General features: G+C 42.4%; 4 long non-coding RNA genes across 4 annotated transcripts in view; 2 read left to right on the top strand and 2 right to left on the bottom strand.

The window, feature by feature from the left end:
* Positions 1-24,902, top strand: part of LOC141379178 (uncharacterized) — a 94,119-nt gene that overhangs the window by 20,272 nt on the left and 48,945 nt on the right. The window lies entirely within an intron of this gene.
* LOC148679846 (uncharacterized) lies at positions 1,562-3,746 on the bottom strand. Its single transcript, XR_015945478.1, has 3 exons — positions 3,602-3,746; positions 2,181-3,273; positions 1,562-1,852 (listed from the first exon to the last, which is right to left on the bottom strand). It is a non-coding gene; the product is annotated as an uncharacterized LOC148679846 (long non-coding RNA).
* On the bottom strand, positions 4,902-7,297 carry LOC148679847 (uncharacterized). The gene is made up of 3 exons (XR_015945468.1): positions 6,630-7,297; positions 5,824-6,114; positions 4,902-5,731 (listed from the first exon to the last, which is right to left on the bottom strand). It is a non-coding gene; the product is annotated as an uncharacterized LOC148679847 (long non-coding RNA).
* LOC148679848 (uncharacterized) lies at positions 9,827-13,079 on the top strand. The gene is made up of 3 exons (XR_015945491.1): positions 9,827-10,449; positions 10,969-11,870; positions 11,967-13,079. It is a non-coding gene; the product is annotated as an uncharacterized LOC148679848 (long non-coding RNA).

Here is a 24,902-nt window from a genome sequence, read left to right on the forward strand (position 1 = left end):
CTGGTCAAGTGCCTTACACCGTGCCTTCACAAAACATGCGACGCAAGCTAAACATGTGTCGCAAAAATAGAAACCGTGTCTAAAATAGAAATGTCACAAAAAAAATCAAAAGTGTGAAGTGCACGCAAAACATGCGACACAAGCTAAACATGTGTCGCAAATATAGAAACCGTGTCTAAAATAGAAATGTCACGAAAAAAATCGAAAATGTGAAGTGCACCCAAAACATGCGACACAAGCTAAACATGTGTCGCTAAATAGAAACGGTGTCTAAAATCGAAATGTCTCTAAAAAAGTCGAAAATGTGAAGTGTGCACCAAAACATGCGACGCAAGCTAATCATGTGTCGCAGAAATAGAAACGGTGTATAAAATCTAAACGTTACAAAGCTAGGGTGCTCTGATCGGTCAGGTTGCCTTGTGTGCTCTGACTGGTCAGTTGGACCCTGGGTCCTTTGGTTGGTCAGGTGGCCGTACGTGCGCTTATTAATCTGAAAGCTGATGTGCTCTTCATGGGCCGTACGTGCGCTGATTAATCTGAAAGCTGATGTGCTCTCTTGATCGACCGGTTGGCCTGGGGTGCTCTGATTGGTCAGTAGGCAGCTGTGTGCACTGGCTGGTCAAGTGCCTTACACCGTGCCTTCACAAAACATGCGACGCAAGCTAAACATGTGTCGCAAAAATAGAAACCGTGTCTAAAATAGAAATGTCACAAAAAAAATCAAAAATGTGAAGTGCACGCAAAACATGCGACACAAGCTAAACATGTGTCGCAAAAATAGAAACCGTGTCTAAAATAGAAATGTCACAAAAAAAAATCAAAAATGTGAAGTGCACGCAAAACATGCGACACAATCTAAACATGTGTCGCAAATATAGAAACCGTGTCTAAAATAGAAATGTCACGAAAAAAATCGAAAATGTGAAGTGCACCCAAAACATGCGACACAAGCTAAACATGTGTCGCTAAATAGAAACGGTGTCTAAAATCGAAATGTCTCTAAAAAAGTCAAAAATGTGAAGTTTGCACCAAAACATGCGACGCAAGCTAATCATGTGTCGCAGAAATAGAAACGGTGTATAAAATCTAAACGTTACAAAGCTAGGGTGCTCTGATCGGTCAGGTTGCCTTGTGTGCTCTGACTGGTCAGTTGGACCCTGGGTCCTCTGGTTGGTCAGGTGGCCGTACGTGCGCTTATTAATCTGAAAGCTGATGTGCTCTTCATGGGCCGTACGTGCGCTGATTAATCTGAAAGCTGATGTGCTCTCTTGATCGACCGGTTGGCCTGGGGTGCTCTGATTGGTCAGTAGGCAGCTGTGTGCACTGGCTGGTCAAGTGCCTTACACCGTGCCTTCACAAAACATGCGACGCAAGCTAAACATGTGTCGCAAAAATAGAAACCGTGTCTAAAATAGAAATGTCACAAAAAAATCAAAAATGTGAAGTGCACGCAAAACATGCGACACAAGCTAAACATGTGTCGCAAAAATAGAAACCGTGTCTAAAATAGAAATGTCACAAAAAAATAAAAAATGTTGAGTGCACGCAAAACATGCGACACAAGCTAAACATGTGTCGCAAATATAGAAACCGTGTCTAAAATAGAAATGTGACGAAAAAAATCAAAAATGTGAAGTGCACGCAAAACATGCGACACAAGCTAAACATGTGTCGCAAATATAGAAACCGTGTCTAAAATAGAAATGTCACGAAAAAAATCGAAAATGTGAAGTGCACCCAAAACATGCGACACAAGCTAAACATGTGTCGCTAAATAGAAACGGTGTCTAAAATCGAAATGTCTCTAAAAAAGTCGAAAATGTGAAGTGTGCACCAAAACATGCGACGCAAGCTAATCATGTGTCGCAGAAATAGAAACGGTGTATAAAATCTAAACGTTACAAAGCTAGGGTGCTCTGATCGGTCAGGTTGCCTTGTGTGCTCTGACTGGTCAGTTGGACCCTGGGTCCTCTGGTTGGTCAGGTGGCCGTACGTGCGCTTATTAATCTGAAAGCTGATGTGCTCTTCATGGGCCGTACGTGCGCTGATTAATCTGAAAGCTGATGTGCTCTCTTGATCGACCGGTTGGCCTGGGGTGCTCTGATTGGTCAGTAGGCAGCTGTGTGCACTGGCTGGTCAAGTGCCTTACACCGTGCCTTCACAAAACATGCGACGCAAGCTAAACATGTGTCGCAAAAATAGAAACCGTGTCTAAAATAGAAATGTCACAAAAAAATCAAAAATGTGAAGTGCACGCAAAACATGCGACACAAGCTAAACATGTGTCGCAAATATAGAAACCGTGTCTAAAATAGAAATGTCACGAAAAAAATCAAAAATGTGAAGTGCACGCAAAACATGCGACACAAGCTAAACATGTGTCGCAAATATAGAAACCGTGTCTAAAATAGAAATGTCACGAAAAAAATCGAAAATGTGAAGTGCACCCAAAACATGCGACACAAGCTAAACATGTGTCGCTAAATAGAAACGGTGTCTAAAATCGAAATGTCTCTAAAAAAGTCAAAAATGTGAAGTGTGCACCAAAACATGCGACGCAAGCTAATCATGTGTCGCAGAAATAGAAACGGTGTATAAAATCTAAACGTTACAAAGCTAGGGTGCTCTGATCGGTCAGGTTGCCTTGTGTGCTCTGACTGGTCAGTTGGACCCTGGGTCCTCTGGTTGGTCAGGTGGCCGTACGTGCGCTTATTAATCTGAAAGCTGATGTGCTCTTCATGGGCCGTACGTGCGCTGATTAATCTGAAAGCTGATGTGCTCTCTTGATCGACCGGTTGGCCTGGGGTGCTCTGATTGGTCAGTAGGCAGCTGTGTGCACTGGCTGGTCAAGTGCCTTACACCGTGCCTTCACAAAACATGCGACGCAAGCTAAACATGTGTCGCAAAAATAGAAACCGTGTCTAAAATAGAAATGTCACAAAAAAAATCAAAAATGTGAAGTGCACGCAAAACATGCGACACAAGCTAAACATGTGTCGCAAAAATAGAAACCGTGTCTAAAATAGAAATGTCACAAAAAAAATCAAAAATGTGAAGTGCACGCAAAACATGCGACACAAGCTAAACATGTGTCGCAAATATAGAAACCGTGTCTAAAATAGAAATGTCACGAAAAAAATCGAAAATGTGAAGTGCACCCAAAACATGCGACACAAGCTAAACATGTGTCGCTAAATAGAAACGGTGTCTAAAATCGAAATGTCTCTAAAAAAGTCAAAAATATGAAGTGTGCACCAAAACATGCGACGCAAGCTAATCATGTGTCGCAGAAATAGAAACGGTGTATAAAATCTAAACGTTACAAAGCTAGGGTACTCTGATCGGTCAGGTTGCCTTGTGTGCTCTGACTGGTCAGTTGGACCCTGGGTCCTCTGGTTGGTCAGGTGGCCGTACGTGCGCTTATTAATCTGAAAGCTGATGTGCTCTTCATGGGCCGTACGTGCGCTGATTAATCTGAAAGCTGATGTGCTCTCTTGATCGACCGGTTGGCCTGGGGTGCTCTGATTGGTCAGTAGGCAGCTGTGTGCACTGGCTGGTCAAGTGCCTTACACCGTGCCTTCACAAAACATGCGACGCAAGCTAAACATGTGTCGCAAAAATAGAAACCGTGTCTAAAATAGAAATGTCACAAAAAAAATCAAAAATGTGAAGTGCACGCAAAACATGCGACACAAGCTAAACATGTGTCGCAAAAATAGAAACCGTGTCTAAAATAGAAATGTCACAAAAAAAATCAAAAATGTGAAGTGCACGCAAAACATGCGACACAAGCTAAACATGTGTCGCAAATATAGAAACCGTGTCTAAAATAGAAATGTCACGAAAAAAATCGAAAATGTGAAGTGCACGCAAAACATGCGACACAAGCTAAAGATGTGTCGCTAAATAGAAACGGTGTCTAAAATCGAAATGTCTCTAAAAAAGTCGAAAATGTGAAGTGTGCACCAAAACATGCGACGCAAGCTAATCATGTGTCGCAGAAATAGAAACGGTGTATAAAATCTAAACGTTACAAAGCTAGGGTGCTCTGATCGGTCAGGTTGCCTTGTGTGCTCTGACTGGTCAGTTGGACCCTGGGTCCTCTGGTGGGTCAGGTGGCCGTACGTGCGCTTATTAATCTGAAAGCTGATGTGCTCTTCATGGGCCGTACGTGCGCTGATTAATCTGAAAGCTGATGTGCTCTCTTGATCGACCGGTTGGCCTGGGGTGCTCTGATTGGTCAGTAGGCAGCTGTGTGCACTGGCTGGTCAAGTGCCTTACACCGTGCCTTCACAAAACATGCGACGCAAGCTAAACATGTGTCGCAAAAACAGAAACCTTGTCTAAAATAGAAATGTCACAAAAAAATAAAAAATGTGAAGTGCACGCAAAACATGCGACACAAGCTAAACATGTGTCGCAAATATAGAAACCGTGTCTAAAATAGAAATGTCACGAAAAAAATCAAAAATGTGAAGTGCACGCAAAACATGCGACACAAGCTAAACATGTGTCGCTAAATAGAAACGGTGTCTAAAATCGAAATGTCTCTAAAAAACTTGAAAATGTGAAGTGTGCACCAAAACATGCGACGCAAGCTAATCATGTGTCGCAGAAATAGAAACGGTGTATAAAATCTAAACGTTACAAAGCTAGGGTGCTCTGATCGGTCAGGTTGCCTTGTGTGCTCTGACTGGTCAGTTGGACCCTGGGTCCTCTGGTTGGTCAGGTGGCCGTACGTGCGCTTATTAATCTGAAAGCTGATGTGCTCTTCATGGGCCGTACGTGCGCTGATTAATCTGAAAGCTGATGTGCTCTCTTGATCGACCGGTTGGCCTGGGGTGCTCTGATTGGTCAGTAGGCAGCTGTGTGCACTGGCTGGTCAAGTGCCTTACACCGTGCCTTCACAAAACATGCGACGCAAGCTAAACATGTGTCGCAAAAATAGAAACCGTGTCTAAAATAGAAATGTCACAAAAAAAATCAAAAATGTGAAGTGCACGCAAAACATGCGACACAAGCTAAACATGTGTCGCAAAAATAGAAACCGTGTCTAAAATAGAAATGTCACAAAAAAAATAAAAAATGTGAAGTGCACGCAAAACATGAGACACAAGCTAAACATGTGTCGCAAATATAGAAACCGTGTCTAAAATAGAAATGTCACGAAAAAAATCGAAAATGTGAAGTGCACGCAAAACATGCGACACAAGCTAAACATGTGTCGCTAAATAGAAACGGTGTCTTAAATAGAAATGTCTCTAAAAAAGTCGAAAATATGAAGTGTGCACCAAAACATGCGACGCAAGCTAATCATGTGTCGCAGAAATAGAAACGGTGTATAAAATCTAAACGTTACAAAGCTAGGGTGCTCTGATCGGTCAGGTTGCCTTGTGTGCTCTGACTGGTCAGTTGGACCCTGGGTCCTCTGGTTGGTCAGGTGGCCGTACGTGCGCTTATTAATCTGAAAGCTGATGTGCTCTTCATGGGCCGTACGTGCGCTGATTAATCTGAAAGCTGATGTGCTCTCTTGATCGACCGGTTGGCCTGGGGTGCTCTGATTGGTCAGTAGGCAGCTGTGTGCACTGGCTGGTCAAGTGCCTTACACCGTGCCTTCACAAAACATGCGACGCAAGCTAAACATGTGTCGCAAAAATAGAAACCGTGTCTAAAATAGAAATGTCACAAAAAAATCAAAAATGTGAAGTGCACGCAAAACATGCGACACAAGCTAAACATGTGTCGCAAAAATAGAAACCGTGTCTAAAATAGAAATGTCACAAAAAAATAAAAAATGTTGAGTGCACGCAAAACATGTGACACAAGCTAAACATGTGTCGCAAATATAGAAACCGTGTCTAAAATAGAAATGTCACGAAAAAAATCAAAAATGTGAAGTGCACGCAAAACATGCGACACAAGCTAAACATGTGTCGCAAATATAGAAACCGTGTCTAAAATAGAAATGTCACGAAAAAAATCGAAAATGTGAAGTGCACCCAAAACATGCGACACAAGCTAAACATGTGTCGCTAAATAGAAACGGTGTCTAAAATCGAAATGTCTCTAAAAAAGTCGAAAATGTGAAGTGTGCACCAAAACATGCGACGCAAGCTAATCATGTGTCGCAGAAATAGAAACGGTGTATAAAATCTAAACGTTACAAAGCTAGGGTGCTCTGATCGGTCAGGTTGCCTTGTGTGCTCTGACTGGTCAGTTGGACCCTGGGTCCTCTGGTTGGTCAGGTGGCCGTACGTGCGCTTATTAATCTGAAAGCTGATGTGCTCTTCATGGGCCGTACGTGCGCTGATTAATCTGAAAGCTGATGTGCTCTCTTGATCGACCGGTTGGCCTGGGGTGCTCTGATTGGTCAGTAGGCAGCTGTGTGCACTGGCTGGTCAAGTGCCTTACACCGTGCCTTCACAAAACATGCGACGCAAGCTAAACATGTGTCGCAAAAATAGAAACCGTGTCTAAAATAGAAATGTCACAAAAAAAATAAAAAATGTGAAGTGCACGCAAAACATGCGACACAAGCTAAACATGTGTCGCAAATATAGAAACCGTGTCTAAAATAGAAATGTCACAAAAAAATCAAAAATGTGAAGTGCACGCAAAACATGCGACACAAGCTAAACATGTGTCGCAAATATAGAAACCGTGTCTAAAATAGAAATGTCACGAAAAAAATCAAAAATGTGAAGTGCACGCAAAACATGCGACACAAGCTAAACATGTGTCGCAAATATAGAAACCGTGTCTAAAATAGAAATGTCACGAAAAAAATCGAAAATGTGAAGTGCACCCAAAACATGCGACACAAGCTAAACATGTGTCGCTAAATAGAAACGGTGTCTAAAATCGAAATGTCTCTAAAAAAGTCGAAAATATGAAGTGTGCACCAAAACATGCGACGCAAGCTAATCATGTGTCGCAGAAATAGAAACGGTGTATAAAATCTAAACGTTACAAAGCTAGGGTGCTCTGATCGGTCAGGTTGCCTTGTGTGCTCTGACTGGTCAGTTGGACCCTGGGTCCTCTGGTTGGTCAGGTGGCCGTACGTGCGCTTATTAATCTGAAAGCTGATGTGCTCTTCATGGGCCGTACGTGCGCTGATTAATCTGAAAGCTGATGTGCTCTCTTGATCGACCGGTTGGCCTGGGGTGCTCTGATTGGTCAGTAGGCAGCTGTGTGCACTGGCTGGTCAAGTGCCTTACACCGTGCCTTCACAAAACATGCGACGCAAGCTAAACATGTGTCGCAAAAATAGAAACCGTGTCTAAAATAGAAATGTCACAAAAAAAATCAAAAGTGTGAAGTGCACGCAAAACATGCGACACAAGCTAAACATGTGTCGCAAATATAGAAACCGTGTCTAAAATAGAAATGTCACGAAAAAAATCGAAAATGTGAAGTGCACCCAAAACATGCGACACAAGCTAAACATGTGTCGCTAAATAGAAACGGTGTCTAAAATCGAAATGTCTCTAAAAAAGTCGAAAATGTGAAGTGTGCACCAAAACATGCGACGCAAGCTAATCATGTGTCGCAGAAATAGAAACGGTGTATAAAATCTAAACGTTACAAAGCTAGGGTGCTCTGATCGGTCAGGTTGCCTTGTGTGCTCTGACTGGTCAGTTGGACCCTGGGTCCTTTGGTTGGTCAGGTGGCCGTACGTGCGCTTATTAATCTGAAAGCTGATGTGCTCTTCATGGGCCGTACGTGCGCTGATTAATCTGAAAGCTGATGTGCTCTCTTGATCGACCGGTTGGCCTGGGGTGCTCTGATTGGTCAGTAGGCAGCTGTGTGCACTGGCTGGTCAAGTGCCTTACACCGTGCCTTCACAAAACATGCGACGCAAGCTAAACATGTGTCGCAAAAATAGAAACCGTGTCTAAAATAGAAATGTCACAAAAAAAATCAAAAATGTGAAGTGCACGCAAAACATGCGACACAAGCTAAACATGTGTCGCAAAAATAGAAACCGTGTCTAAAATAGAAATGTCACAAAAAAAAATCAAAAATGTGAAGTGCACGCAAAACATGCGACACAATCTAAACATGTGTCGCAAATATAGAAACCGTGTCTAAAATAGAAATGTCACGAAAAAAATCGAAAATGTGAAGTGCACCCAAAACATGCGACACAAGCTAAACATGTGTCGCTAAATAGAAACGGTGTCTAAAATCGAAATGTCTCTAAAAAAGTCAAAAATGTGAAGTTTGCACCAAAACATGCGACGCAAGCTAATCATGTGTCGCAGAAATAGAAACGGTGTATAAAATCTAAACGTTACAAAGCTAGGGTGCTCTGATCGGTCAGGTTGCCTTGTGTGCTCTGACTGGTCAGTTGGACCCTGGGTCCTCTGGTTGGTCAGGTGGCCGTACGTGCGCTTATTAATCTGAAAGCTGATGTGCTCTTCATGGGCCGTACGTGCGCTGATTAATCTGAAAGCTGATGTGCTCTCTTGATCGACCGGTTGGCCTGGGGTGCTCTGATTGGTCAGTAGGCAGCTGTGTGCACTGGCTGGTCAAGTGCCTTACACCGTGCCTTCACAAAACATGCGACGCAAGCTAAACATGTGTCGCAAAAATAGAAACCGTGTCTAAAATAGAAATGTCACAAAAAAATCAAAAATGTGAAGTGCACGCAAAACATGCGACACAAGCTAAACATGTGTCGCAAAAATAGAAACCGTGTCTAAAATAGAAATGTCACAAAAAAATAAAAAATGTTGAGTGCACGCAAAACATGCGACACAAGCTAAACATGTGTCGCAAATATAGAAACCGTGTCTAAAATAGAAATGTGACGAAAAAAATCAAAAATGTGAAGTGCACGCAAAACATGCGACACAAGCTAAACATGTGTCGCAAATATAGAAACCGTGTCTAAAATAGAAATGTCACGAAAAAAATCGAAAATGTGAAGTGCACCCAAAACATGCGACACAAGCTAAACATGTGTCGCTAAATAGAAACGGTGTCTAAAATCGAAATGTCTCTAAAAAAGTCGAAAATGTGAAGTGTGCACCAAAACATGCGACGCAAGCTAATCATGTGTCGCAGAAATAGAAACGGTGTATAAAATCTAAACGTTACAAAGCTAGGGTGCTCTGATCGGTCAGGTTGCCTTGTGTGCTCTGACTGGTCAGTTGGACCCTGGGTCCTCTGGTTGGTCAGGTGGCCGTACGTGCGCTTATTAATCTGAAAGCTGATGTGCTCTTCATGGGCCGTACGTGCGCTGATTAATCTGAAAGCTGATGTGCTCTCTTGATCGACCGGTTGGCCTGGGGTGCTCTGATTGGTCAGTAGGCAGCTGTGTGCACTGGCTGGTCAAGTGCCTTACACCGTGCCTTCACAAAACATGCGACGCAAGCTAAACATGTGTCGCAAAAATAGAAACCGTGTCTAAAATAGAAATGTCACAAAAAAATAAAAAATGTGAAGTGCACGCAAAACATGCGACACAAGCTAAACATGTGTCGCAAATATAGAAACCGTGTCTAAAATAGAAATGTCACGAAAAAAATCAAAAATGTGAAGTGCACGCAAAACATGCGACACAAGCTAAACATGTGTCGCAAATATAGAAACCGTGTCTAAAATAGAAATGTCACGAAAAAAATCGAAAATGTGAAGTGCACCCAAAACATGCGACACAAGCTAAACATGTGTCGCTAAATAGAAACGGTGTCTAAAATCGAAATGTCTCTAAAAAAGTCGAAAATATGAAGTGTGCACCAAAACATGCGACGCAAGCTAATCATGTGTCGCAGAAATAGAAACGGTGTATAAAATCTAAACGTTACAAAGCTAGGGTGCTCTGATCGGTCAGGTTGCCTTGTGTGCTCTGACTGGTCAGTTGGACCCTGGGTCCTCTGGTTGGTCAGGTGGCCGTACGTGCGCTTATTAATCTGAAAGCTGATGTGCTCTTCATGGGCCGTACGTGCGCTGATTAATCTGAAAGCTGATGTGCTCTCTTGATCGACCGGTTGGCCTGGGGTGCTCTGATTGGTCAGTAGGCAGCTGTGTGCACTGGCTGGTCAAGTGCCTTACACCGTGCCTTCACAAAACATGCGACGCAAGCTAAACATGTGTCGCAAAAATAGAAACCGTGTCTAAAATAGAAATGTCACAAAAAAAATCAAAAGTGTGAAGTGCACGCAAAACATGCGACACAAGCTAAACATGTGTTGCAAAAATAGAAACCGTGTCTAAAATAGAAATGTCACGAAAAAAATAAAAAATGTGAAGTGCACGCAAAACATGCGACACAAGCTAAACATGTGTCGCAAATATAGAAACCGTGTCTAAAATAGAAATGTCACGAAAAAAATCGAAAATGTGAAGTGCACCCAAAACATGCGACACAAGCTAAACATGTGTCGCTAAATAGAAACGGTGTCTAAAATCGAAATGTCTCTAAAAAAGTCGAAAATGTGAAGTGTGCACCAAAACATGCGACGCAAGCTAATCATGTGTCGCAGAAATAGAAACGGTGTATAAAATCTAAACGTTACAAAGCTAGGGTGCTCTGATCGGTCAGGTTGCCTTGTGTGCTCTGACTGGTCAGTTGGACCCTGGGTCCTTTGGTTGGTCAGGTGGCCGTACGTGCGCTTATTAATCTGAAAGCTGATGTGCTCTTCATGGGCCGTACGTGCGCTGATTAATCTGATAGCTGATGTGCTCTCTTGATCGACCGGTTGGCCTGGGGTGCTCTGATTGGTCAGTAGGCAGCTGTGTGCACTGGCTGGTCAAGTGCCTTACACCGTGCCTTCACAAAACATGCGACGCAAGCTAAACATGTGTCGCAAAAATAGAAACCGTGTCTAAAATAGAAATGTCACAAAAAAAATCAAAAATGTGAAGTGCACGCAAAACATGCGACACAAGCTAAACATGTGTTGCAAAAATAGAAACCGTGTCTAAAATAGAAATGTCACAAAAAAAATAAAAAATGTGAAGTGCACGCAAAACATGCGACACAAGCTAAACATGTGTCGCAAACATAGAAACCGTGTCTAAAATAGAAATGTCACGAAAAAAATCAAAAATGTGAAGTGCACGCAAAACATGCGACACAAGCTAAACATGTGTCGCAAATATAGAAACCGTGTCTAAAATAGAAATGTCACGAAAAAAATCGAAAATGTGAAGTGCACCCAAAACATGCGACACAAGCTAAACATGTGTCGCTAAATAGAAACGGTGTCTAAAATCGAAATGTCTCTAAAAAAGTCAAAAATGTGAAGTGTGCACCAAAACATGCGACGCAAGCTAATCATGTGTCGCAGAAATAGAAACGGTGTATAAAATCTAAACGTTACAAAGCTAGGGTGCTCTGATCGGTCAGGTTGCCTTGTGTGCTCTGACTGGTCAGTTGGACCCTGGGTCCTCTGGTTGGTCAGGTGGCCGTACGTGCGCTTATTAATCTGAAAGCTGATGTGCTCTTCATGGGCCGTACGTGCGCTGATTAATCTGAAAGCTGATGTGCTCTCTTGATCGACCGGTTGGCCTGGGGTGCTCTGATTGGTCAGTAGGCAGCTGTGTGCACTGGCTGGTCAAGTGCCTTACACCGTGCCTTCACAAAACATGCGACGCAAGCTAAACATGTGTCGCAAAAATAGAAACCGTGTCTAAAATAGAAATGTCACAAAAAAAATCAAAAATGTGAAGTGCACGCAAAACATGCGACACAAGCTAAACATGTGTCGCAAAAATAGAAACCGTGTCTAAAATAGAAATGTCACAAAAAAAATCAAAAATGTGAAGTGCACGCAAAACATGCGACACAAGCTAAACATGTGTCGCAAATATAGAAACCGTGTCTAAAATAGAAATGTCACGAAAAAAATCGAAAATGTGAAGTGCACCCAAAACATGCGACACAAGCTAAACATGTGTCGCTAAATAGAAACGGTGTCTAAAATCGAAATGTCTCTAAAAAAGTCAAAAATATGAAGTGTGCACCAAAACATGCGACGCAAGCTAATCATGTGTCGCAGAAATAGAAACGGTGTATAAAATCTAAACGTTACAAAGCTAGGGTACTCTGATCGGTCAGGTTGCCTTGTGTGCTCTGACTGGTCAGTTGGACCCTGGGTCCTCTGGTTGGTCAGGTGGCCGTACGTGCGCTTATTAATCTGAAAGCTGATGTGCTCTTCATGGGCCGTACGTGCGCTGATTAATCTGAAAGCTGATGTGCTCTCTTGATCGACCGGTTGGCCTGGGGTGCTCTGATTGGTCAGTAGGCAGCTGTGTGCACTGGCTGGTCAAGTGCCTTACACCGTGCCTTCACAAAACATGCGACGCAAGCTAAACATGTGTCGCAAAAATAGAAACCGTGTCTAAAATAGAAATGTCACAAAAAAAATCAAAAATGTGAAGTGCACGCAAAACATGCGACACAAGCTAAACATGTGTCGCAAAAATAGAAACCGTGTCTAAAATAGAAATGTCACAAAAAAAATCAAAAATGTGAAGTGCACGCAAAACATGCGACACAAGCTAAACATGTGTCGCAAATATAGAAACCGTGTCTAAAATAGAAATGTCACGAAAAAAATCGAAAATGTGAAGTGCACGCAAAACATGCGACACAAGCTAAAGATGTGTCGCTAAATAGAAACGGTGTCTAAAATCGAAATGTCTCTAAAAAAGTCGAAAATGTGAAGTGTGCACCAAAACATGCGACGCAAGCTAATCATGTGTCGCAGAAATAGAAACGGTGTATAAAATCTAAACGTTACAAAGCTAGGGTGCTCTGATCGGTCAGGTTGCCTTGTGTGCTCTGACTGGTCAGTTGGACCCTGGGTCCTCTGGTGGGTCAGGTGGCCGTACGTGCGCTTATTAATCTGAAAGCTGATGTGCTCTTCATGGGCCGTACGTGCGCTGATTAATCTGAAAGCTGATGTGCTCTCTTGATCGACCGGTTGGCCTGGGGTGCTCTGATTGGTCAGTAGGCAGCTGTGTGCACTGGCTGGTCAAGTGCCTTACACCGTGCCTTCACAAAACATGCGACGCAAGCTAAACATGTGTCGCAAAAACAGAAACCTTGTCTAAAATAGAAATGTCACAAAAAAATAAAAAATGTGAAGTGCACGCAAAACATGCGACACAAGCTAAACATGTGTCGCAAATATAGAAACCGTGTCTAAAATAGAAATGTCACGAAAAAAATCAAAAATGTGAAGTGCACGCAAAACATGCGACACAAGCTAAACATGTGTCGCTAAATAGAAACGGTGTCTAAAATCGAAATGTCTCTAAAAAACTTGAAAATGTGAAGTGTGCACCAAAACATGCGACGCAAGCTAATCATGTGTCGCAGAAATAGAAACGGTGTATAAAATCTAAACGTTACAAAGCTAGGGTGCTCTGATCGGTCAGGTTGCCTTGTGTGCTCTGACTGGTCAGTTGGACCCTGGGTCCTCTGGTTGGTCAGGTGGCCGTACGTGCGCTTATTAATCTGAAAGCTGATGTGCTCTTCATGGGCCGTACGTGCGCTGATTAATCTGAAAGCTGATGTGCTCTCTTGATCGACCGGTTGGCCTGGGGTGCTCTGATTGGTCAGTAGGCAGCTGTGTGCACTGGCTGGTCAAGTGCCTTACACCGTGCCTTCACAAAACATGCGACGCAAGCTAAACATGTGTCGCAAAAATAGAAACCGTGTCTAAAATAGAAATGTCACAAAAAAAATCAAAAATGTGAAGTGCACGCAAAACATGCGACACAAGCTAAACATGTGTCGCAAATATAGAAACCATGTCTAAAATAGAAATGTCACGAAAAAAATCGAAAATGTGAAGTGCACGCAAAACATGCGACACAAGCTAAACATGTGTCGCTAAATAGAAACGGTGTCTAAAATCGAAATGTCTCTAAAAAAGTCGAAAATGTGAAGTGTGCACCAAAACATGCGACGCAAGCTAATCATGTGTCGCAGAAATAGAAACGGTGTATAAAATCTAAACGTTACAAAGCTAGGGTGCTCTGATCGGTCAGGTTGCCTTGTGTGCTCTGACTGGTCAGTTGGACCCTGGGTCCTCTGGTTGGTCAGGTGGCCGTACGTGCGCTTATTAATCTGAAAGCTGATGTGCTCTTTATGGGCCGTACGTGCGCTGATTAATCTGAAAGCTGATGTGCTCTCTTGATCGACCGGTTGGCCTGGGGTGCTCTGATTGGTCAGTAGGCAGCTGTGTGCACTGGCTGGTCAAGTGCCTTACACCGTGCCTTCACAAAACATGCGACGCAAGCTAAACATGTGCCGCAAAAATAGAAACCGTGTCTAAAATAGAAATGTCACAAAAAAAATAAAAAATGTGAAGTGCACGCAAAACATGCGACACAAGCTAAACATGTGTCGCAAAAATAGAAACCGTGTCTAAAATAGAAATGTCACAAAAAAAATAAAAAATGTGAAGTGCACGCAAAACATGCGACACAAGCTAAACATGTGTCGCAAACATAGAAACCGTTTCTAAAATAGAAATGTCACGAAAAAAATCAAAAATGTGAAGTGCACGCAAAACATGCGACACAAGCTAAACATGTGTCGCAAATATAGAAACCGTGTCTAAAATAGAAATGTCACGAAAAAAATCAAAAATGTGAAGTGCACGCAAAACATGCGACACAAGCTAAACATGTGTCGCTAAATAGAAACGGTGTCTAAAATCGAAATGTCTCTAAAAAAGTCGAAAATGTGAAGTGTGCACCAAAACATGCGACGCAAGCTAATCATGTGTCGCAGAAATAGAAACGGTGTATAAAATCTAAACGTTACAAAGCTAGGGTACTCTGATCGGTCAGGTTGCCTTGTGTGCTCTGACTGGTCAGTTGGACCCTGGGTCCTCTGGTGGGTCAGGTGGCCGTACGTGCGCTTATTAATCTGAAAGCTGATGTGCTCTTCATGGGCCGTACGTGCGCTGATTAATCTGAAAGCTGATGTGCTCTCTTGATCGACCGGTTGGCCTGGGGTGCTCTGATTGGTCAGTAGGCAGCTGTGTGCACTGGCTGGTCAAGTGCCTTACACCGTGCCTTCACAAAACATGCGACGCAAGCTAAACATGTGTCGCAAAAATAGAAACCGTGTCTAAAATAGAAATGTCACAAAAAAAATCAAAAATGTGAAGTGCACGCAAAACATGCGACACAAGCTAAACATGTGTCGCAAATATAGAAACCATGTCTAAAATAGAAATGTCACGAAAAAAATCGAAAATGTGAAGTGCACGCAAAACATGCGACACAAGCTAAACATGTGTCGCTAAATAGAAACGGTGTCTAAAATCGAAATGTCTCTAAAAAAGTCGAAAATGTGAAGTGTGCACCAAAACATGCGACGCAAGCTAATCATGTGTCGTAGAAATAGAAACGGTGTATAAAATCTAAACGTTACAAAGCTAGGGTGCTCTGATCGGTCAGGTTGCCTTGTGTGCTCTGACTGGTCAGTTGGACCCTGGGTCCTCTGGTTGGTCAGGTGGCCGTACGTGCGCTTATTAATCTGAAAGCTGATGTGCTCTTCATGGGCCGTACGTGCGCTGATTAATCTGAAAGCTGATGTGCTCTCTTGATCGACCGGTTGGCCTGGGGTGCTCTGATTGGTCAGTAGGCAGCTGTGTGCACTGGCTGGTCAAGTGCCTTACACCGTGCCTTCACAAAACATGCGACGCAAGCTAAACATGTGCCGCAAAAATAGAAACCGTGTCTAAAATAGAAATGTCACAAAAAAAATAAAAAATGTGAAGTGCACGCAAAACATGCGACACAAGCTAAACATGTGTCGCAAAAATAGAAACCGTGTCTAAAATAGAAATGTCACAAAAAAATAAAAAATGTGAAGTGCACGCAAAACATGCGACACAAGCTAAACATGTGTCGCAAAAATAGAAACCGTGTCTAAAATAGAAATGTCACAAAAAAAATCAAAAATGTGAAGTGCACGCAAAACATGCGACACAAGCTAAACATGTGTCGCAAACATAGAAACCGTTTCTAAAATAGAAATGTCACGAAAAAAATCAAAAATGTGAAGTGCACGCAAAACATGCGACACAAGCTAAACATGTGTCGCAAATATAGAAACCGTGTCTAAAATAGAAATGTCATGAAAAAAATCGAAAATGTGAAGTGCACCCAAAACATGCGACACAAGCTAAACATGTGTCGCTAAATAGAAACGGTGTCTAAAATCGAAATGTCTCTAAAAAAGTCAAAAATGTGAAGTGTGCACCAAAACATGCGACGCAAGCTAATCATGTGTCGCAGAAATAGAAACGGTGTATAAAATCTAAACGTTACAAAGCTAGGGTGCTCTGATCGGTCAGGTTGCCTTGTGTGCTCTGACTGGTCAGTTGGACCCTGGGTCCTCTGGTTGGTCAGGTGGCCGTACGTGCGCTTATTAATCTGAAAGCTGATGTGCTCTTCATGGGCCGTACGTGCGCTGATTAATCTGAAAGCTGATGTGCTCTCTTGATCGACCGGTTGGCCTGGGGTGCTCTGATTGGTCAGTAGGCAGCTGTGTGCACTGGCTGGTCAAGTGCCTTACACCGTGCCTTCACAAAACATGCGACGCAAGCTAAACATGTGTCGCAAAAATAGAAACCGTGTCTAAAATAGAAATGTCACAAAAAAAATCAAAAATGTGAAGTGCACGCAAAACATGCGACACAAGCTAAACATGTGTCGCAAAAATAGAAACCGTGTCTAAAATAGAAATGTCACAAAAAAATCAAAAATGTGAAGTGCACGCAAAACATGCGACACAAGCTAAACATGTGTCGCAAATATAGAAACCGTGTCTAAAATAGAAATGTCACGAAAAAAATCAAAAATGTGAAGTGCACGCAAAACATGCAACACAAGCTAAACATGTGTCGCAAATATAGAAACCGTGTCTAAAATAGAAATGTCACGAAAAAAATCGAAAATGTGAAGTGCACCCAAAACATGCGACACAAGCTAAACATGTGTCGCTAAATAGAAACGGTGTCTAAAATCGAAATGTCTCTAAAAAAGTCAAAAATGTGAAGTGTGCACCAAAACATGCGACGCAAGCTAATCATGTGTCGCATAAATAGAAACGGTGTATAAAATCTAAACGTTACAAAGCTAGGGTGCTCTGATCGGTCAGGTTGCCTTGTGTGCTCTGACTGGTCAGTTGGACCCTGGGTCCTCTGGTTGGTCAGGTGGCCGTACGTGCGCTTATTAATCTGAAAGCTGATGTGCTCTTCATGGGCCGTACGTGCGCTGATTAATCTGAAAGCTGATGTGCTCTCTTGATCGACCGGTTGGCCTGGGGTGCTCTGATTGGTCAGTAGGCAGCTGTGTGCACTGGCTGGTCAAGTGCCTTACACCGTGCCTTCACAAAACATGCGACGCAAGCTAAACATGTGTCGCAAAAATAGAAACCTTGTCTAAAATAGAAATGTCACGAAAAAAATCAAAAATGTGAAGTGCACGCAAAACATGTGACACAAGCTAAACATGTGTCGCAAAAATAGAAACCGTGTCTAAAATAGAAATGTCACAAAAAAAATCAAAAATGTGAAGTGCACGCAAAACATGCGACACAAGCTAAACATGTGTCGCTAAATAGAAACGGTGTCTAAAATCGAAATGTCTCTAAAAAAGTCGAAAATATGAAGTGTGCACCTAAACATGCGACGCAAGCTAAACATGTGTCGCAAAAATAGAAACAGTGTCTAAAATCTAAATGTCACAAAAAAAATCAAAAATGTGAAGTGCACGCAAAACATGCGACACAAGCTAAACATGTGTCGCAAATATAGAAACCGTGTCTAAAATAGAAATGTCATGAAAAAAATCGAAAATGTGAGATGTGCACCAAAACATGCGATGCAAGCTAATCATGTGTCGCAAATATAGAATCCGTGTCTAAAATAGAAATGTCACGAAAAAAATCGAAAATGTGAAGTGCACCCAAAACATGCGACACAAGCTAAACATGTGTCGCAAATATAGAAACCGTGTCTAAAATAGAAATGTCACGAAAAAAATCAAAAATGTGAAGTGCACGCAAAACATGCGACACAAGCTAAACATGTGTCGCTAAATAGAAACGGTGTCTAAAATCGAAATCTCTCTAAAAAAGTCAAAAATGTGAAGTGTGCACCAAAACATGCGACGCAAGCTAATCATGTGTCGCAGAAATAGAAACGGTGTATAAAATCTAAACGTTACAAAGCTAGGGTGCTCTGATCGGTCAGGTTGCCTTGTGTGCTCTGACTGGTCAGTTGGACCCTGGGTCCTCTGGTTGGTCAGGTGGCCGTACGTGCGCTTATTAATCTGAAAGCTGATGTGCTCTTCATGGGCCGTACGTGCGCTGATTAATCTGAAAGCTGATGTGCTCTCTTGATCGACCGGTTGGCCTGGGGTGCTCTGATTGGTCAGTAGGCAGCTGTGTGCACTAGCTGGTCAAGTGCCTTACACCGTGCCTTCACAAAACATGCGACGCAAGCTAAACATGTGTCGCAAAAATAGAAACCGTGTCTAAAATAGAAATGTCACGAAAAAAAATCGAAAATGTGAAGTGCACGCAAAACATGCGACACAAGCTAAACATGTGTCGCTAAATAGAAACGGTGTCTAAAATTGAAATGTCTCTAAAAAAGTCGAAAATATGAAGTGTGCACCAAAACATGCGACGCAAGCTAATCTTGTGTCGCAGAAATAGAAACGGTGTATAAAATCTAAACGTTACAAAGCTAGGGTGCTCTGATCGGTCAGGTTGCCTTGTGTGCTCTGACTGGTCAGTTGGACCCTGGGTCCTCTGGTTGGTCAGGTGGCCGTACGTGCGCTTATTAATCTGAAAGCTGATGTGCTCTTCATGGGCCGTACGTGCGCTGATTAATCTGAAAGCTGATGTGCTCTCTTGATCGACCGGTTGGCCTGGGGTGCTCTGATTGGTCAGTAGGCAGCTGTGTGCACTGGCTGGTCAAGTGCCTTACACCGTGCCTTCACAAAACATGCGACGCAAGCTAAACATGTGTCGCAAAAATAGAAACCGTGTCTAAAATAGAAATGTCACAAAAAAAATCAAAAATGTGAAGTGCACGCAAAACATGCGACACAAGCTAAACATGTGTCGCAAAAATAGAAACCGTGTCTAAAATAGAAATGTCACAAAAAAATCAAAAATGTGAAGTGCACGCAAAACATGCGACACAAGCTAAACATGTGTCGCAAAAATAGAAACCGTTTCTAAAATAGAAATGTCACAAAAAAATCAAAAATGTGAAGTGCACGCAAAACATGCGACACAAGCTAAACATGTGTCGCAAAAATAGAAACCGTGTCTAAAATAGAAATGTCACAAAAAAATAAAAAATGTTGAGTGCACGCAAAACATGCGACACAAGCTAAACATGTGTCGCAAATATAGAAACCGTGTCTAAAATAGAAATGTCACGAAAAAAATCAAAAATGTGAAGTGCACGCAAAACATGCGACACAAGCTAAACATGTGCCGCAAATATAGAAACCGTGTCTAAAATAGAAATGTCACGAAAAAAATCGAAAATGTGAAGTGCACCCAAAACATGCGACACAAGCTAAACATGTGTCGCTAAATAGAAACGGTGTCTAAAATCGAAATGTCTCTAAAAAAGTCGAAAATATGAAGTGTGCACCAAAACATGCGACGCAAGCTAATCATGTGTCGCAGAAATAGAAACGGTGTATAAAATCTAAACGTTACAAAGCTAGGGTGCTCTGATCGGTCAGGTTGCCTTGTGTGCTCTGACTGGTCAGTTGGACCCTGGGTCCTCTGGTTGGTCAGGTGGCCGTACGTGCGCTTATTAATCTGAAAGCTGATGTGCTCTTCATGGGCCGTACGTGCGCTGATTAATCTGAAAGCTGATGTGCTCTCTTGATCGACCGGTTGGCCTGGGGTGCTCTGATTGGTCAGTAGGCAGCTGTGTGCACTGGCTGGTCAAGTGCCTTACACCGTGCCTTCACAAAACATGCGACGCAAGCTAAACATGTGTCGCAAAAATAGAAACCGTGTCTAAAATAGAAATGTCACAAAAAAAATCAAAAATGTGAAGTGCACGCAAAACATGCGACACAAGCTAAACATGTGTCGCAAAAATAGAAACCGTGTCTAAAATAGAAATGTCACAAAAAAATAAAAAATGTTGAGTGCACGCAAAACATGCGACACAAGCTAAACATGTGTCGCAAATATAGAAACCGTGTCTAAAATAGAAATGTCACGAAAAAAATCAAAAATGTGAAGTGCACGCAAAACATGCGACACAAGCTAAACATGTGTCGCAAATATAGAAACCGTGTCTAAAATAGAAATGTCACGAAAAAAATCGAAAATGTGAAGTGCACCCAAAACATGCGACACAAGCTAAACATGTGTCGCTAAATAGAAACGGTGTCTTAAATAGAAATGTCTCTAAAAAAGTCGAAAATGTGAAGTGTGCACCAAAACATGCGACGCAAGCTAATCATGTGTCGCAGAAATAGAAACGGTGTATAAAATCTAAACGTTACAAAGCTAGGGTGCTCTGATCGGTCAGGTTGCCTTGTGTGCTCTGACTGGTCAGTTGGACCCTGGGTCCTCTGGTTGGTCAGGTGGCCGTACGTGCGCTTATTAATCTGAAAGCTGATGTGCTCTTCATGGGCCGTACGTGCGCTGATTAATCTGAAAGCTGATGTGCTCTCTTGATCGACCGGTCGGCCTGGGGTGCTCTGATTGGTCAGTAGGCAGCTGTGTGCACTGGCTGGTCAAGTGCCTTACACCGTGCCTTCACAAAACATGCGACGCAAGCTAAACATGTGTCGCAAAAATAGAAACCGTGTCTAAAATAGAAATGTCACAAAAAAAATCAAAAATGTGAAGTGCACGCAAAACATGCGACACAAGCTAAACATGTGTCGCAAAAATAGAAACCGTGTCTAAAATAGAAATGTCACAAAAAAAAATCAAAAATGTGAAGTGCACGCAAAACATGCGACACAAGCTAAACATGTGTCGCAAATATAGAAACCGTGTCTAAAATAGAAATGTCACGAAAAAAATCGAAAATGTGAAGTGCACCCAAAACATGCGACACAAGCTAAACATGTGTCGCTAAATAGAAACGGTGTCTAAAATCGAAATGTCTCTAAAAAAGTCAAAAATATGAAGTGTGCACCAAAACATGCGACGCAAGCTAATCATGTGTCGCAGAAATAGAAACGGTGTATAAAATCTAAACGTTACAAAGCTAGGGTGCTCTGATCGGTCAGGTTGCCTTGTGTGCTCTGACTGGTCAGTTGGACCCTGGGTCCTCTGGTTGGTCAGGTGGCCGTACGTGCGCTTATTAATCTGAAAGCTGATGTGCTCTTCATGGGCCGTACGTGCGCTGATTAATCTGAAAGCTGATGTGCTCTCTTGATCGACCGGTTGGCCTGGGGTGCTCTGATTGGTCAGTAGGCAGCTGTGTGCACTGGCTGGTCAAGTGCCTTACACCGTGCCTTCACAAAACATGCGACGCAAGCTAAACATGTGTCGCAAAAATAGAAACCGTGTCTAAAATAGAAATGTCACAAAAAAAATAAAAAATGTGAAGTGCACGCAAAACATGCGACACAAGCTAAACATGTGTCGCAAAAATAGAAACCGTGTCTAAAATAGAAATGTCACAAAAAAAATCAAAAATGTGAAGTGCACGCAAAACATGCGACACAAGCTAAACATGTGTCGCAAATATAGAAACCGTGTCTAAAATAGAAATGTCACGAAAAAAATCGAAAATGTGAAGTGCACGCAAAACATGCGACACAAGCTAAACATGTGTCGCTAAATAGAAACGGTGTCTAAAATCGAAATGTCTCTAAAAAAGTCGAAAATGTGAAGTGTGCACCAAAACATGCGACGCAAGCTAATCATGTGTCGCAGAAATAGAAACGGTGTATAAAATCTAAACGTTACAAAGCTAGGGTGCTCTGATCGGTCAGGTTGCCTTGTGTGCTCTGACTGGTCAGTTGGACCCTGGGTCCTCTGGTGGGTCAGGTGGCCGTACGTGCGCTTATTAATCTGAAAGCTGATGTGCTCTTCATGGGCCGTACGTGCGCTGATTAATCTGAAAGCTGATGTGCTCTCTTGATCGACCGGTTGGCCTGGGGTGCTCTGATTGGTCAGTAGGCAGCTGTGTGCACTGGCTGGTCAAGTGCCTTACACCGTGCCTTCACAAAACATGCGACGCAAGCTAAACATGTGTCGCAAAAACAAAAACCTTGTCTAAAATAGAAATGTCACAAAAAAATAAAAAATGTGAAGTGCACGCAAAACATGCGACACAAGCTAAACATGTGTCGCAAATATAGAAACCGTGTCTAAAATAGAAATGTCACGAAAAAAATCAAAAATGTGAAGTGCACGCAAAACATGCGACACAAGCTAAACATGTGTCGCTAAATAGAAACGGTGTCTAAAATTGAAATGTCTCTAAAAAACTTGAAAATGTGAAGTGTGCACCAAAACATGCGACGCAAGCTAATCATGTGTCGCAGAAATAGAAACGGTGTATAAAATCTAAACGTTACAAAGCTAGGGTGCTCTGATCGGTCAGGTTGCCTTGTGTGCTCTGACTGGTCAGTTGGACCCTGGGTCCTCTGGTTGGTCAGGTGGCCGTACGTGCGCTTATTAATCTGAAAGCTGATGTGCTCTTCATGGGCCGTACGTGCGCTGATTAATCTGAAAGCTGATGTGCTCTCTTGATCGACCGGTTGGCCTGGGGTGCTCTGATTGGTCAGTAGGCAGCTGTGTGCACTGGCTGGTCAAGTGCCTTACACCGTGCCTTCACAAAACATGCGACGCAAGCTAAACATGTGTCGCAAAAATAGAAACCGTGTCTAAAATAGAAATGTCACAAAAAAAATCAAAAATGTGAAGTGCACGCAAAACATGCGACACAAGCTAAACATGTGTCGCAAATATAGAAACCATGTCTAAAATAGAAATGTCACGAAAAAAATCGAAAATATGAAGTGCACGCAAAACATGCGACACAAGCTAAACATGTGTCGCTAAATAGAAACGGTGTCTAAAATCGAAATGTCTCTAAAAAAGTCGAAAATGTGAAGTGCACGCAAAACATGCGACACAAGCTAAACATGTGTCGCAAAAATAGAAACCGTGTCTAAAATAGAAATGTCACAAAAAAATCAAAAATGTGAAGTGCACGCAAAACATGCGACACAAGCTAAACATGTGTCGCAAATATAGAAACCGTGTCTAAAATAGAAATGTCACGAAAAAAATCGAAAATGTGAAGTGCACGCAAAACATGCGACACAAGCTAAACATGTGTCGCAAATATAGAAACCGTGTCTAAAATAGAAATGTCACGAAAAAAATCGAAAATGTGAAGTGCACGCAAAACATGCGACACAAGCTAAACATGTGTCGCAAACATAGAAACCGTTTCTAAAATAGAAATGTCACGAAAAAAATCAAAAATGTGAAGTGCACGCAAAACATGCGACACAAGCTAAACATGTGTCGCAAATATAGAAACCGTGTCTAAAATAGAAATGTCACGAAAAAAATCGAAAATGTGAAGTGCACCCAAAACATGCGACACAAGCTAAACATGTGTCGCTAAATAGAAACGGTGTCTAAAATCGAAATGTCTCTAAAAAAGTCAAAAATGTGAAGTGTGCACCAAAACATGCGACGCAAGCTAATCATGTGTCGCAGAAATAGAAACGGTGTATAAAATCTAAACGTTACAAAGCTAGGGTGCTCTGATCGGTCAGGTTGCCTTGTGTGCTCTGACTGGTCAGTTGGACCCTGGGTCCTCTGGTTGGTCAGGTGGCCGTACGTGCGCTTATTAATCTGAAAGCTGATGTGCTCTTCATGGGCCGTACGTGCGCTGATTAATCTGAAAGCTGATGTGCTCTCTTGATCGACCGGTTGGCCTGGGGTGCTCTGATTGGTCAGTAGGCAGCTGTGTGCACTGGCTGGTCAAGTGCCTTACACCGTGCCTTCACAAAACATGCGACGCAAGCTAAACATGTGTCGCAAAAATAGAAACCGTGTCTAAAATAGAAATGTCACAAAAAAATCAAAAATGTGAAGTGCACGCAAAACATGCGACACAAGCTAAACATGTGTCGCAAAAATAGAAACCGTGTCTAAAATAGAAATGTCACAAAAAAATAAAAAATGTTGAGTGCACGCAAAACATGCGACACAAGCTAAACATGTGTCGCAAATATAGAAACCGTGTCTAAAATAGAAATGTCACGAAAAAAATCAAAAATGTGAAGTGCACGCAAAACATGCGACACAAGCTAAACATGTGTCGCAAATATAGAAACCGTGTCTAAAATAGAAATGTCACGAAAAAAATCGAAAATGTGAAGTGCACCCAAAACATGCGACACAAGCTAAACATGTGTCGCTAAATAGAAACGGTGTCTAAAATCGAAATGTCTCTAAAAAAGTCGAAAATATGAAGTGTGCACCAAAACATGCGACGCAAGCTAATCATGTGTCGCAGAAATAGAAACGGTGTATAAAATCTAAACGTTACAAAGCTAGGGTGCTCTGATCGGTCAGGTTGCCTTGTGTGCTCTGACTGGTCAGTTGGACCCTGGGTCCTCTGGTTGGTCAGGTGGCCGTACGTGCGCTTATTAATCTGAAAGCTGATGTGCTCTTCATGGGCCGTACGTGCGCTGATTAATCTGAAAGCTGATGTGCTCTCTTGATCGACCGGTTGGCCTGGGGTGCTCTGATTGGTCAGTAGGCAGCTGTGTGCACTGGCTGGTCAAGTGCCTTACACCGTGCCTTCACAAAACATGCGACGCAAGCTAAACATGTGTCGCAAAAATAGAAACCGTGTCTAAAATAGAAATGTCACAAAAAAAATCAAAAA

Source organism: Danio rerio, chromosome 19, assembly GCF_052040795.2.
Source record: "Danio rerio strain M-AB ecotype USA chromosome 19, GRCz13ab, whole genome shotgun sequence".
Lineage (NCBI taxonomy): Eukaryota > Metazoa > Chordata > Actinopteri > Cypriniformes > Danionidae > Danio > Danio rerio.